The following is a 15,554-nucleotide window of genomic DNA, read 5'->3' as shown; positions in this document are numbered from 1 at the left end:
TTGTTATAGGGTGTAGTGAAGTCTACATTTTAATAGCTATTTTCCTGCTGATGTGCTTCATCAATTCATAGACATTAAAGACATTATATGTGAAGTGGTCTGCAATATCCAGTTCAATGGCTGAATTCTGGCAAATAAAATAACAAAACAAAAAAAGAAATACAATCATATAGTCTGAAACCTCAACTGTAAGGAGAAAAATATTTTAAAGAATTAAATGGAAATTGTTTCATTTGTAAGCTAACCTTGGCTTTCTGCCTGCAGTGTGTTGGATAGGAAGCCAGTTGAACATCCATTAGTGGTGTGTAAGAGCAGTCAGTCTGCCTGAAGATGTCTAAAACCTTGCTAGCCAAGTATACACTTTTTTTCCAGCACATCTAATGTCAGGCTTGGATCAAGTTGTCTTGATCGCAGTGCAAAATAGTGAAATGTCCGAAAGCCCAATAGACTTTTGTAGGTTTGTAATCAGATACAAACTGTCAAAATGTCCACGCTGCTCCTGTGCCATCAAATCATCCGAACAGACACCAGTGATCAGAAGGAACCATCAGACATATCAGTTGACAGCGGACATCAGTTTTTCAAATGGTTGCGTAATAAAAATATAGCAAATGTCAAATTTTTTACGTTGTAAAGAATTTTATATAGATTTGAAAATGTCACAGTGAAAAGAATGTGATCTAAAAATGACTTGTATTATAACAGATAACTATGCATTATTAACCTTCTGATACTGGTAACACATAAAAAAAAAAAAAAAACATAACGGAAATATTTTACTTACTATAACACATGTGACTATGTACAGTGGCTTTTCTCACTGGTAGGAATGACATTTAAAGCATGACTACCCCTGAATCCATGCATTTTTAATTAGCTCTCCTCCTGTCATCATCCAATATGTCAGCAGTCACCCATATGCACTCAGCCTTTGCGTATCACCCGTAAATAATATTAATAAAGTCTGAATTGAAGGGAAAACATTTTTTTACATGCTTGGTACATGTAGATGTAGATGATGATGAGGAACACCTTAAATTAAAGTTCTCATTAACCTTATTTACTAAATATCTGAAGTCCTGAAGCATTCTGTAAAAGCTGCATTTGAGACACTTCTCTTATGTGCTTCTCCTATGTGCTTCTTGTAACTCACCACCTCTCACAACACACATACACATACTCCCACTTGCTCTTAAGTGTTAAGTTCACTGGTACGTACCTACCCCTGTCTGAGGTTCTTGTGTACCAATATATCTGTAGCTGGAAGCATATTCAATGTGACATCTGCTCCCATCTCTCATGCATTTTTAATGGGGCTTTCTCCCTTTTCCTCAAACAGTCGTACAAAGTGAACAAAATTCATCCGGAATGCTGATTCTTTCTTTTTGCATGAAATCTGGGGTCCTTGTGACACCTTGCCAGGTAGCCACATAGAATCTGTCCTGTCTGTGGAGCGTGTAGGTGTGCGTGGGGAAAAATAAAAGTTGGTGAGACAGAAGGACAGCTCTAATGGAGCACTATACCGACATCGTTGCTGAGTCATGATTGGGTGCTCAGCACAACAACACTGTGTTGTATTGGCCCATAACATGATGCACTCCTGTATTGATAGCCTCATTGATTTTTCTGTTTTTGTAAACTTCACCACTTCCTGGAGCCTCGTGGTCTGGAATTAAGCTGTGTCTTCAGCAGGAAAAACAGTTCTGGCACTTTTCTCCACATCTTCAGTCCCGGTGTCTCCCGAGAGCTTTACCTGAAAGAAAGAAGGACAGAGAGACGGCCCTGATCTTTGTGCCTTCTTAATAACGGGACATTTATTACACTTTTGTCTCTGGAGCTTCGCTTCCTGCAGTGCAGAGGAACTGAAGCTTGACATGCTTTTCATTTATCATTCTGACAGCATGCCATTGATCACGTATCATGCTGGGAGCTTGGGCCTTGCAATCGATCTGCAAAATAAAATAAGCCTTTATGAAATTGGCTCACTTTTGCGTCTTGGGTTTTAGTCACATATTTGGGATGCCATGTCTCTGTTAGGAAAAAAAAGTGTAATAAATGTATAATAAACAAGGATTAAATGCAGTGTGTAACATGAGTGCGTTAGGTCAGATTTGTTTCTTCTCGCTGCCCCTGCTGCTTTTGTTTTGTGCATGATCAAGTCCTGCGGACATTTGCCAGGAGCCCTTGTGTGGATGTGGAGAAGCTTTTCTGCCAGTTCTGCAGTGGAGCATGCGGTGTTATTGTGGTGGGTTAAGTGCCTCACAATCTAATTACTCTAATGTCAGCTGCAGTCTTAAATCACACTCGCTGGCTGAGTGCACCGCTCAGTCTGTCCTTCAGAAAGGGAAGCCTCGCACTGCTCTCGGATTCATTATTCCGATTGGATATGAGCTATTCCACTTATTGGCTGGTACAAGGATAAGGCGGCTTGGGCTCCCATTGGACACTGGAGAAGCAGCTTTTTGGCATGTGATTGGCTCCTGGGAGAGAGTGGGAGGCGAGCTGTGTCTTTCCTCCTAGTGCCGGAGTGCGAGTGCATGCAGGGGACTCTTTGCTCTCCTCTTATTTGACTGGCTGCAGGTATTGGTGTCTGCCTCTTGTGTGCGTGCCCACGCGTGCTTCTGAGTGTGTGTGTGTGTGTGTGTGTGTGTGAGAGAGAGAGAGAGAGAGCGCGTGCCTGCGTGTGTGTCTCACTGTGTGTGTGTCTGTAGCACAGAGAGCAAGAGGAAGAGGAGCAGCATTTCCTCTCCCCCTCTGGCCTTCCCGTCTCCCTGCTCCCTGTCACTCCATCCTTCCTCCCTCCCGGACTGCACCGGCCTGGACCCTGTACCCATCAGCCCCTTTGACTCTCCTCTCTTCACCATCCCGTCTCAACCGCCGCAGGTAAGGAGCCGCACTAACATGACAGGTTGCCGAGCTGCTCCAGCTGCTCCAGCTGTTCACAAGGTATAATAGCGTTTCTCTTCTTCTTCTTCTTTTTTTTTTAAATCTTGATTTGTACAAATTTGGCCTTTATTTCGCATGCTGTTTTGGCCCGCTTTTCCCAGCATATTACACTCTAACAAACACATTAACACTCCCACTATCTCTTTCTATTCTGGTGTTTTTCAACTTCTCCCTCTGGCAGTTTCACTCTTGTGGATGTGGGTAGGGGCGTGAGGGATTGGGATGTTTGCTGTCACACTTTCTGAGCCCAAATTCAGCTGAGTGCTTCATGCAAACTTTCTCTTGTCAAGCTGTGACTTCACTTGGGCCACTATGGAAACACTTCATCGTCTTACTGAAATATAAAAAAAGAAAAGAAATTGTATCAACCGTGTGCACCAGCTCAATTTTGTTCTGCTGTGGTGGTTTAATTGGTATCATTACTTTTCTGCTTATGTTTATTGATTTCATTTCCTTGCAGTAGTGCCTCCGAGTGAGACACTTTACTGCAACCCCAATTTGCTCCAGGTAAAAACTTACTGTGACTGTTTATTTAAAGTTGCTCTAAGACAAAATCATTAGCTAAAACGGCTCAATGTGAAAGCAGATATTCAGAACTGAAACCTGATCCCTGAATGTGCTTAGGAGATTTCCGCACAAAGAGAAGACAAACAGCATGACGTAGCAGAAACTGTAATTACTTTACGACTAGGACTGATCCAATCAAGATGGGCAGTTAACATGGTCTACACACCAGTGCAGCCACAGCACAAAAAAAAAACTGCTTAGTTCTTGATCGTTCACTCCATAGCACTTTGCCTTCAATTAGATCTTTCCTGAAGAAGTGATTAGACTATCAATACTGATTTGAACTTATTTCACAGATATGCTCAAGTGCACTGGATCTTCTGCTCAAGCACGCTCCATCACTAGTGCAGCTTGGGCCTACGGTGGTCTTCGTTACAGTATCGCTTGAAGCCGTGATCTCTAGACGTAGTTAGTCTTGATTTCACATTATGTGCATAGTGAAGAAAAATCAGCACTCTACTGTAGCCCATTCATTATTATAATTGCCCGTTTTCCAGTTTCTCACATGCTATTTGCTTTATCTTGGCCTTTTAAAAGAAAAAGCTGAATTTCACTAAGTGCTTTGTCGGGTGTAGCTATGGGACGCTTTATTCATCATGATCATGCTGAGACTGCAGGCTTGTTTTGCAGCGTAGACCTCAAATTGTCTGGGGATGTTGGAAGTGCGGAGGCATTGATTAGGCAAGTAAACTGAGAGAAGAACAGGTGTCTTAATTAACACCAGTATCCCTTTGCAGCCACCCTGGCCCGTTTCCAGCGGCGAGATAAAGAACAAGTGATTATTCAAATTAAAAAGCTGCTTTATTTCATCGCAGGCAGTCGACAGATCCAAGCAGGAAGTGAAGCTGGAACTTAGTGGGTTGACGGGTTTCGGCACACACATTAAAAATCTCGTGCGCAGGATTAAATCCTAGAGAGTTAAATGGGTATTTCCTATGGTGCGTTTGATTCGGTTCAGTGTTTGTTTGGGTAATTGTGGTGATATCAGCCTCATTTTCAGGGGAAAAAAATTGTGCTGCACCCTGTGAGCCGATTATGTATTGAGAGCTTTTTTCTTTTTAACTTTCCTTTTCATGATTATTGGTTTTCCAATCAGAACAGTGTCACTGACTTGTCGAAATAAATGCCTTGTATTATGAGCCCACAACGTTGTGTGGAGTGTATTTGACTGAAAGCTTCATTTCAGAAGCTTATATCACATCCCATGTTGAATAAGTAATTTATGAGCTTCTTTTTTTACCCTGCCCCCTCTCTTCCTCTCCACCTCTGTCAAATCCAAGAAACAGCAGTGCGTCAACATTTTTCAGAACCGCTCGTTTCTAGCTGCTGTTCATTTTATGAGGAATTTAGCATTAATGATTGGTTTTCAATAAAACGCCGTTGTGTGCAGTTCAATGGATAATTTACGTGTGAATAGACAAAAACCCATCACTATCTTTCTGTATAAACAGCAATTATGATTTCCTGAACTTAAATGTACATCCAGCAGTAAAATCCTAGCACATTTTAAATTCCAGCTTTTTATTGCATTTGGTTACATTCGTAACCTGGTGTATCTGCTAATTGAAAACCAACATTGCTACTAATTTTATTTAAATAATGAAAGATTATTTAACTTTTGGTTCTGTTCTGTGTAAGCGGCCTTCTGTGTTTCGAAGCTGTGACGGTGCAGAAGCATTTTAGAAAGTTGAAGAGTCGATATCTGATTACAGACCGAATTCTGTAGGCTTTTGATTGTTCCGATACGACAACAACACGATCATATTGTGACGTTCTGTGGTGGAGAAAATCTCACGTAGCTCGCAATGTTTATGCAAAGGGACTTCTTTTGCTGGCTCATTTGTTAAATTGCCTCATTACACAGCATGGTCTTTACAGGCAGACGTCAAGGCTGGGTTAGAAAGTAGCAGAAATAAAAACATTTCCAACTCATTCTGATGAAATGTGTTTCCTTAAAATAGAGATGGCATACTATACTGGTGAAAATCCGATTTTTCATCACTTTCGGCTGTTTCTATAATTCAGCCGCATTCAGTGACAAGCACAACAAGCATGTTTTGCAAAGCAAAATCATTTCTGTAATAAGGAAATTTTTTTTTTTTAAGTTTCTGTCTTGAAAAGTTTGGCTTGTCAGTCAAACACGGATTTGCATTTCATGTCCTGATTCCAATGGTGCTCCTGTTTCAACTCAATGGTGGAATTATGCTGCAAACCGGGTCTTAAAAATGAACCCAGCTTATCTCGCATTTACGGACCAGATTTTTAAGCTGTGCTAAATTAAAATGTCATTGATGAGGGGCTATAAACCTGCTAAACCACGCCAAATTAGTTTCAGTTACATATTTATCTGTGTGCTTATACACTTCCATCAGGTCCAGACAGATGTGTGACGAATGACAGAAACTTTCAGGCAGAAGTTATTACTTGCAACATGACTTCATATTATAATGTTCTTTCAAAACAGATATTTTTTTCCCCCACTACTGACAGCCATGCTCTTGAAGCAGCTGGTCTTTTTGTGCTTTTGGCTGTTTTTTTTTTTTTATTCCCCCGGATCCCATGTTGTTTTTGCTTCCGTGCTGTTGGATAGGCAGAGCTGCAGTATGAATGGGTCGTGCCATTTCTCTTCTCTTTCTCACTCTCTTTGCCAGAACTCAGTGGTAGCCTGGCCTAGAGGGTCAGATCTATTTTGCCGTAGAAACTTGATGGTGAATTGTTTTGCGCTAAACTTTTCAACTGGATGTGCTTTGTCTTTAATAGAGTAATAGAGTAAATAGTTCTTGTTTTCCTGTGTTTGTTTAACACTCGCTGTAGGGGCAGTTTTTGTTAATGTAGTGCACACTTGCTCGATGCTAAGGGTGAACTCGCAAAGATGATTATCCACCGCCTCCCATGAAGATTTCAGCATCAGGCTTATGACATAACTCATAAGACTATTCAAAGAGCTGACTAGAGGTGTGAGATTGTGTGTGTGTTTTTGTGTGCGAATGCCTGAGATGTGAAATGCTGCACCTTTACGATGTTGACGGTACAGAATTATGGCCTGTGAAATCCAGGAGCCCTTTGTGCAGAGCTACTCTGCAGTGTAATTTAACCCACCGATGGGCCATGAGATCAATCAGGGTCTGAGAGCAGAAGAGTGGGGTGGAGTTTGCCGTAAAGCTTGGGCCTTTTCGTGATTCCCAGGGACGATCAAGAGAAAACAGCGTGCACACGTCTCCAATCATTCCCTCACAGGTCAGGAAAAAAAGGCAGTTGGCGCCGGATGTGTAATTAAGTAGAATCTCCCAAGGTGTTCATTTGTCTGTGATCCAGTTTAATTACTCCAGTTTGTATCATAGTTCAAGCCTGGAAAAGGACAAAACCAATGACCTTGTAAAGGTTTTGTATAAATGAGCATGGAGTTTATGACTCATTAGATGACAATAATTATAATAATAATAATAACCTTATTTATATAGCATACACTCATAAAGCAGTTCACAATTGTGCTTGTTTATCTCTCTATTACATTTTTTTGATTATATCTCTATCTACAAAATATCCATTTATTAATAAAAAGCAAAATATAAAGTAAATTCTGTGTAAATAATAATAATTAAGCACTTAATAATAATTAGCACTTCTGGGAAAATCAAGGCAAATGGTTAAAGAGGCAGAGTTGATACAGATTCCTTTTTTCCCCTGCATTTGGTACTCTGGATGTGTGACGTTTTGCATGATTAGTAAGTGAAAGAGTTTGTGTTAGGTGCAAGTGTAGGGATGACAGCTTAACCACTGATTATTCAAGATTCTTGCTAAGCTGTGGCACTTCAGTGACGAATGCCTTCTCTCTCTCTCTCTCTCTCTCTCTCTCTCTCTCTATCTCTCTCTCTCACTCTTTCTATCTCTCTCTGAAGCTGAGCAGTGTCGTGTCTTCGTGTTCGGGATCACTGGCCATGTGAATCACACAGTGCGGAAGCTTTATTTAGACATAATCCGCTGAGTGTCACGAGAAGCGTGAGACTGCACTTGACTAGCCCTTCTACCGCACACACGTCACGCACTTCATCCTTCCCAATGGTGTGACTCTGCCAGTGGGTCACATGACCCTGAAATTAAGGGGAAAACAGTAAGGCGAGACGGTACACAAGGTGATGGACCAGATTCCCAGCTTTCTCGGTCCTTTGAGCTTTAGCCATTGTGGGTGGCATGGATGAAAAAGGGTGGCACAAATGGATTCCTCTCTAGAGATTTTGGCCAGGGCTTTTTGCATTGTGGATCTGCTGCTACGCTTCCACCTGCTTTTTGGCAAGATCCCCATCCAGGCAGTGTGGGACTGCAATGATGGGCAGATTGGCCGCAGCAGGAGAAGGGGTGGGAGGGAGAGAGTAGAGGAGGAAACATGTTGTGTCTTGATCTAGAGACCTTTTACAGTTCTTCTTACCATGAGATCGACTCGCAATACATTGTTCAATTTTTTTTTTTTTTTTTTGAACCTTTTCACTATTTGCTTGAGTCCTTGCTTGCTTGTTTTTCTTACTGTTATCTTTTGCTTAGATCTTTTTATTGTATGCCTTCTCAGTTACAATTATGTTTGCTTGATACACTTTCAAGTGGTTTGTGTTTGCGCTTCTGAAGCATCTGTCCAGCTAAGTCAGCACTAAGTGCACTGTGTAAGGTAGCAGATGGAAGAGGAGAGATTACTTCATCTCTGTGCAGCACAGTTTGCTGTTCTATGAGCCAGAGCCATTGCTCTCCAGATTAGCACTCTGAACAGAGAGGAACAGCATGTGTGGTGGCAAACCACTGAGCTCAAAATCACATGGCTGTGGAACTGCTGTCCCTCTACCAGTTAGACTAGCACACAAAGCTGTTGTGTTTACTACAGTGTCTCTGTTAACTGGTAGCCTTAAATCTCTCTGTGAAGGCTAGCTGGTGTAATATTTTTTGATGTGACGCACTAGGTACATACTCACACGCTTATTTTCACACTCACTCACACTCACTCATTCACTCACTCACTCACTCACACTCACTCACTCACTCACTCACTCACTCACTCACTCACTCACTCACTCACTCACACAGTCAATTACAAACTCATTCTCTCACTCACATACAGACCCACTTACTCACTCACTCACACACACACTTACACACTCACTCACACAGTCACTCACTTAGTCACTCAAACACTCACTCATTCACACACTCACACACTAACTCATTCACTCACTCACATACACACTCACTCACACACACTCACTCACACACACTCACTTAATCACTCACTCACTTACTTACCTACTCACTCACTTGCACACTCACTCACTCACTCACTTAAACACTCACTCACTTACTTAAACACTCACTCACTCACTTACTTAAACACTCACTCACTCACTCACTCACTCACTTAATCACTCACTCACTTACTTACCTACTCACTCACTTGCACACTTACTCACTCACTTAAACACTCACTCACTCACTCACTTACTTAAACACTCACTCACTCACTCACTCACTCACTCACTCACTCACTCACTCACTCACTCACTCACCCACTCACTCACTCACTCACTCACATACACACTCACTCACTCACACACACTCACTCACACACACTCACTTAATCACTCACTCACTTACTTACCTACTCACTCACTTGCACACTCACTCACTCACTTAAACACTTACTCACTCAGTCACTCACTTACTTAAACACTCACTCACTCACTCACTTACTTAAACACTCACTCACTCACTCACTCACTCACTCACTCACTCACTCACTCAATCACTCACTCACTCACTCACTCACTCACTCACTTACACACTAACTTGCTCACTCACTCACTCACTTACTCACTCACACACTCACTTACTTACACACTCATTTACTCACTTACACACTTGCTTACTCACACACTCACTTGCACACTCACTCACTCACTCACTCACTCACTCACTCACTCACTCACTCACTCACTCACCCACTCACTCACACACTCACTCACACACACTCACTCACACACACTCACTTAATCACTCACTCACTTACTTACCTACTCACTCACTTGCACACTCACTCACTCACTTAAACACTTACTCACTCACTCACTCACTTACTTTAACACTCACTCACTCACTCACTCACTCACTCAATCACTCACTCACTCACTCACTCACTCACTCACTCACTTACACACTAACTTGCTCACTCACTCACTCACTCACTCACTCACTCACTCACTCACTCACTCACTCACTCACTCACTCACTCACTCATAAATGCTGAGCAGGTCTAGTTCATCATGATTCTCAATCAAAATGGCATTAATAGAATTGCACATATGCTCAATTCACATCTAAATACACAGTGGAGAGTTGATTATGGGATTTGGCAGCTCTGTGCTATGAGTTTATTTTGCAGGCTTGGTTTGGATAAATTCTGGAGTGGTAAATAGGTTTTTTAGCATTTTTTTTTATTTATTCACTCCAAGAAAAAACCAAAACAAGAGGCTGTAAAAGAATGATTATAGTTGCTATAGCTTAAGCGGTATGTCTCATGGGCATCCTACAATATCGAACAAACAATAAAGGGATAAAGTTGCAACTTGAGGTGCTGAGATTCGAATTCACTACCTTCAAATTTTGATTTTGAACAATGTCAGCAAATACAGCTGTAAAAAAAACTCATTGTAACCCTATGGTTGCAATTATTACACATCAAATTCTCCGCAGCATAATTTAAACCAGTGTCAGTATCATTGTGTCATCACATATCATCACTGTAACCTAGCAGAGGATATTCATGCCAAATTCTACAGATGTTTCATTCCCGCTCCTGATGTGTTGCTGATATTGTCTCGGTAGTTTATGGATCATTTCGGTTTTGATGAATATGGTCTAAATGCGAGTAATTCTGATAAATAATCATGTTTAATCTTTTCAATGACAAAACATTAAACTGGGCAGTGGGCAGTGGAAAGTGCTTCGGTCTTTAGTGCATGCCATTTATAAGAGCTTTAATTTCTGACACTTTTAAAGAGCAATCGTCTTCCTGCAGGCAAAATTGTGTGCCAGATTACTTAGCGAAGCAAGACTTCACCCACACGGTTTGAAATTTTATCCAGCGGCTAATTCCCCTTGATGATTACCTAAGAAAGGGATAGAGCAGGGCTGTCAGTTAGATCATCACACAATCCTTTCTATGTCTTACAGTATGGGAGATAAATCTGACGATAGGTCTGAGGCTATCCTTTCTTTTTATTTCTAGATGGAGGGGGGAAAAAAAGTGTGTGCGTGTTTGTGTGTGGGTCTGAAGTTCGTAGCAGTTGGGGAGAGATTGGTATGAGCATTATTCAAATCTCGGATGAGGCTTTGAATTTTCTAAAGAAGCCGTTTGTAGGATTAAGACTTTAAAGCCTCCTGATCATCAAAGTGTTTTAATGTCAATGCTCTGTAAGGGGGTGTGTGTGTGTCGAGTGGTTTGCTGAACATCGCAGCACACCTCCTTCCCCGTGCTAATTTAAAGATCCATTTGCTATCTTTTCACATATGCCTCGTCATTGGGACGAACACTCTAATTGATTCCTCCTTCCTTTTGACTCGTCGCATACAAATATACCCGAGTGAGTCACTTTCCCTGCTCTTCTAATGCCTTTGAATTGACGCTTAATCTTCCAGTTTACACATTCAGAGTTTGTACCTAATTACATAATCGGTGTAACTGTTCAGAAATGATCAGCATTGACTTGTTTGAATGTAAGCAACAATGTCTGTGGACAGGGTTAGATAACAGCTGTGGTAGATTTGATGCACGGCTGCCCTAATGGAAAATCACATTAACTTCACAATAATTGCATAATTCATGTGGGAAGTTTACATTCATGGTTTGATCAAATTTCCATATGTATAGTGTATGTGTTCAAATCGGATTTATGTTTAGTAGTTGTACACTTTTCATTAAGTTTGATGGTTTATTTCCACACATTTTTTTATTTACATTTCACATGATTCAACCTTTTTCATTTATTATCGTGCCCATTTTGTTTCAGGACCTTTCCTTTTTTATCATCTCAAATTACCCCCCCCAATTTTTAACATTAATATTAATTAATATTTTTTTAAATGATTAATTAATATTATTAATATTTTACACGCCTTTTTTTTTTTACATTTAATTATTGTATTTAATTTGTTTGTAATGTTATTTCCATGTTATATTTCTTACAATATCATTTATGTATTTTTACCTGTTAATTTTCAAGATTCCTTTATTTTCCTATAATCATTTTCAAAATATTTTATTTACTTTTTTCATGTGAATATCTGAGATTTTTCCACAGTGATTTTCCCTCAATAAAATTCATGTTTTTTCATCTGGATTTCGATAAATTGATTGATTAAATGATTGCTTGATAATTAATACATTTTCATTTTTTGCATTTATTTTTTTCCATGATTTATTTATTTACTATCATTCCCACATGTTTATATATTATTTACATGATCACATCTACTTAAATTCAGATGTACAGGTATAACGTTTAAATGCACCTTTACATGTTTTTTTTTTTTTATTTAATGTAATGACAAATTAGATGTAGAATAGACCTTTAATTTAGGTTTGAGTTGTCTCAGTACTTTATTAATGTAAAAGCTTTTAAATATTTTGATGTAGTTCTGCTTTTTATTGGTCATAATTCTCAAAGCCAGCTGTTCCACTCCATCTTGACCATGAAGGGCTTCAGAATTTAATGATTCAGGCAGCAAAAGGGGACTATGGAAATGTGGCACAAAGCCCTGCCTCTCTCTGGAGGATGGAGGGGAATTGTGTGGCATCACCAGGGATTTCAAGACAAAATGTGGACAATGTGTAGTATTGCAATACTCAGAGACAGGGCATATGAAGGTTATCTATGGAATCCAATTAGCACTTAATTAAAACCAAGGGCACGTAAAATACACTGATGTAACGACGCATTCCCTGCACACACGCATTGCTCAGATAATTAATTGGATTCTGAGAATGAGCTGCTATCATGTTTTTTTGACTTATGAGGTGGTATTGTCCAAAACTAAAATAAATTTGTATAACATTTTTTGGGGTTTTGATCATTTGTCAGGTTATCTTTTTTTATTTTATTTTATTTTTTATAAAAAGAGCATATACAGTGTTAATTTTTTTTTAATTGTAATTTAAGAAATGTTTATTAAAAATAATAAAAAACTAAATACATTAATTGATATAGAAAAATAAATAAATCAATCCAATTCAATAAATATTTCTTACATTTATTAAATAAATGTTTAACTCAATTCAATTAATTTTTATCGTCTCAAAGCAGCTTTACACGAATGTGATTTTAGAAGTGCTGAATTTTGCATCAAACATTTGAATCATTAGGAGGTCGCACATTTTACACCTAGGCCTTCAGTGGTGTCCTACCTGAATTAATCCACCTCTTAATACTTTTATTATGATGCCACGGCTATAGAAACCATCAATACTATAGAGAAACACAGTATAACAGAGAGCTATGTCACAGACAGAAATCTCATGCAATGAGAATAAATGGCATTTCAAGTCAAGCCAAGTCAAGAGGCTTTTATTTCTAGTCAAGAGGCTTAATTTCTATAGCAAGAAACCCAATAAACACAATACAACAAGTCTCTTTTTACTGCTGCCACAGCTCTGCTTTCCACATACATCATCTCTAGCAGTAGCATCGATATTAACCTCATAAAATGACCTCAGGTTTTCTGTGCATTTTTGTGAATTTTTTTTTGTTTTCCTGGGGATTTGAAATTAAGGCAAATTGTGTCTTTTTGTGCAAAATGTAAAGTCAAGGAAATGCAAAATGGTACAGGGAAACTGGGAACAGGGAACCGTTTTGAGCTTTGTTTTGAGTTTCGGCTGAAATTTCCTCAGGATGTTCAGCTTTTCTTGAATAGTCTGTCAAGTAAATGTTGCATGCCTGCAACCAAATCAATCAATTTCTTCTCCTTTGTCACCCATTGTGTAATGGCATAACATAAAATCCACACAAATATATTTGAGCGTGTGCAGTTTGCACCAAACTCTGACTTTTTGAATTGTGCACTTTTCGAACATCTAATAAAAGGACATGAAAATGCTGAAGTGATTGGATGCCTGCTTGGAGCCTCGAATTGGCTAAATCGCAGTCTGATTGGTTTAGCAACAACTTCAGGCAACATGGAGTTTATGGCTGATTGTACCTTTGCATGCAAGTAGACGATATAAGTGAATTTCCCTGTTCTTAGATTTTCCCCAAACTGCAGAAAATGTTATAAAAGCAAAAGGTGGCACAGTAGGTCTCGGGAGTGCATCTGTTCCATTCTTTCTTTCTTTCTCTCCAATGATTGCAGTTAAGCTTGATATTTTGGCCATTAATATTTTGAACATTTTTTTTGGCTTGGCTCATTTGTTTTGCCCAGGATAATAAATCACCTATGCTGCGAAAACATTTTGCATTTTATAAGTACTTGGCATTTTTTCAACATACTTTACTTAAAGATTGATAAATGAAGCCCAGTAATAGTCATTATAGGTACATAATCTTTCCTCTGCTTAGACATTTTTAAATTAATGACTGCAACTGATATGTTTTTAACAAAAGTACTGATAAGCCCATATTATTTTACAATATAATAATGGCATTCCTTTTAAAATGCCTGAGAAATTCTATAGATCTTTAGATCATCTAACAGTTTAAATCCTTGGATGTAAATTATGTCCATTTGAAAGACATTCATTTATTGTGTTGTGAGACTCTACACGCTATTAGATATTATTATTTCACCGGTTTACCTCCGGCAACTTTCTGGATTAGAGTAAATCGGTCATAGGCAATTTTATGCTCCTGTTCCATGTCTTGGGGTTTGGTCATTTATCTTCCTGGTGAATCATAGAACAATTCATTTATTAAAATACTTATTTATTAAGCCATGTTTTACAATATGCAATCAGTCTGACTGTGATAGAATGCATATGTCACTGGTGTTAGTCACTGGTGTTCAATCTATTTTTTTGTGTGCACTCAACACAAAAAAAAAAAAAAACAGCATTGTTGAATCACCAAACTAACCTCAATCTTTTATTTGAAAAGAAGAAAAGAAGTTTTATTGTATTTATATTTATATCTTTATATGTCATTCTGTGGTAGTCATTTAATAGGCTATTTTGTGCAAGTACAGAATGCACAGTATGACATAAGGCACGAGGGTGACTCACCGTCCCTGAATCAAACGCACAATCAAGCATGCAGATACTATTGTGAAAATCAGAGCGCATTCAAAAATGTTTAATATGTGGCGCTCAGGGGAATAACCAGGGCTGCTCTTTCATTTGAGCTACTTTTATGTCTCTTGTGTTTATTTCTTTTTGAAAGATTGTTGATAACCAAAGATATTTCAAACTTTCTTAAACCAACATGCAACAAAAAGTCTAAATCGATTCCGACAATATTGATCACAGACCAGCCTGTATGCTAACAATATGGCACTGATCTCAATTGCTTTAGGCACAATCATGCCAAGTGATATTAACAGTCAATAGTTGTGTGACTTGAGCAGGAATCATGCTTGTATTTTTTAGAAGTCAGAACTAAGGAAAAAGCTACAGTTGCCACCACATTAAGCTATAGCTAATATTCATATCTGTGCCTTTACTGCAAACAAGTGAAAATAGCGTAAAAAAAAAATGTCTTGTAAAGTGTCTAGTATTTCCTATAATCAAGTTACAATTAGCCAAAATATAAGATCATATAAACCAGAGATGGAAAAAGTACACACATTCTTCACTCAAGTAGAAGTACAGATACTTATGTTTCAAAATACTGTGGTAAAAGTTAAAGTACTGACTATACTTTTTCACTCAAGGTTAAGTAAAGAAGTTTGGGCTCTGACATGTACTTAAGTAAAAAGTATCCATTGCTACTACCTGTTTTAGTGTCACGCTGGTAACTGGACGTCACATCATTGATATATGAATACAAAAGAATTTAAAAATATGTCGCATAATGAATGTA

At 38.9% G+C, this 15,554-nt stretch overlaps 1 protein-coding gene across 30 annotated transcripts in view; it reads left to right on the top strand.

Annotated features, from left to right (window-relative positions):
- The first annotated feature begins 2,213 nt into the window (after positions 1-2,213).
- pcbp3 (poly(rC) binding protein 3) overlaps positions 2,214-15,554 on the top strand; it is a 97,203-nt gene continuing 83,862 nt past the window's right edge. For 15 of the 30 annotated variants that reach the window (XM_083537601.1, XM_083537590.1, XM_083537594.1 and 12 more), the window contains exons 1-2: positions 2,340-2,580; positions 2,712-2,883. The gene's annotated coding sequence lies outside the window, so the exon portion shown is untranslated. The other 15 variants (XM_083537602.1, XM_083537591.1, XM_083537596.1 and 12 more) reach the window with 9 other exon arrangements.

This window comes from Silurus aristotelis, assembly GCF_946808225.1.
Source record: "Silurus aristotelis genome assembly, chromosome: 3".
Lineage (NCBI taxonomy): Eukaryota > Metazoa > Chordata > Actinopteri > Siluriformes > Siluridae > Silurus > Silurus aristotelis.
The sequence above is the reverse complement of the archived record's forward strand: the minus strand, read 5'-3'. Positions and strand labels throughout refer to the sequence as shown.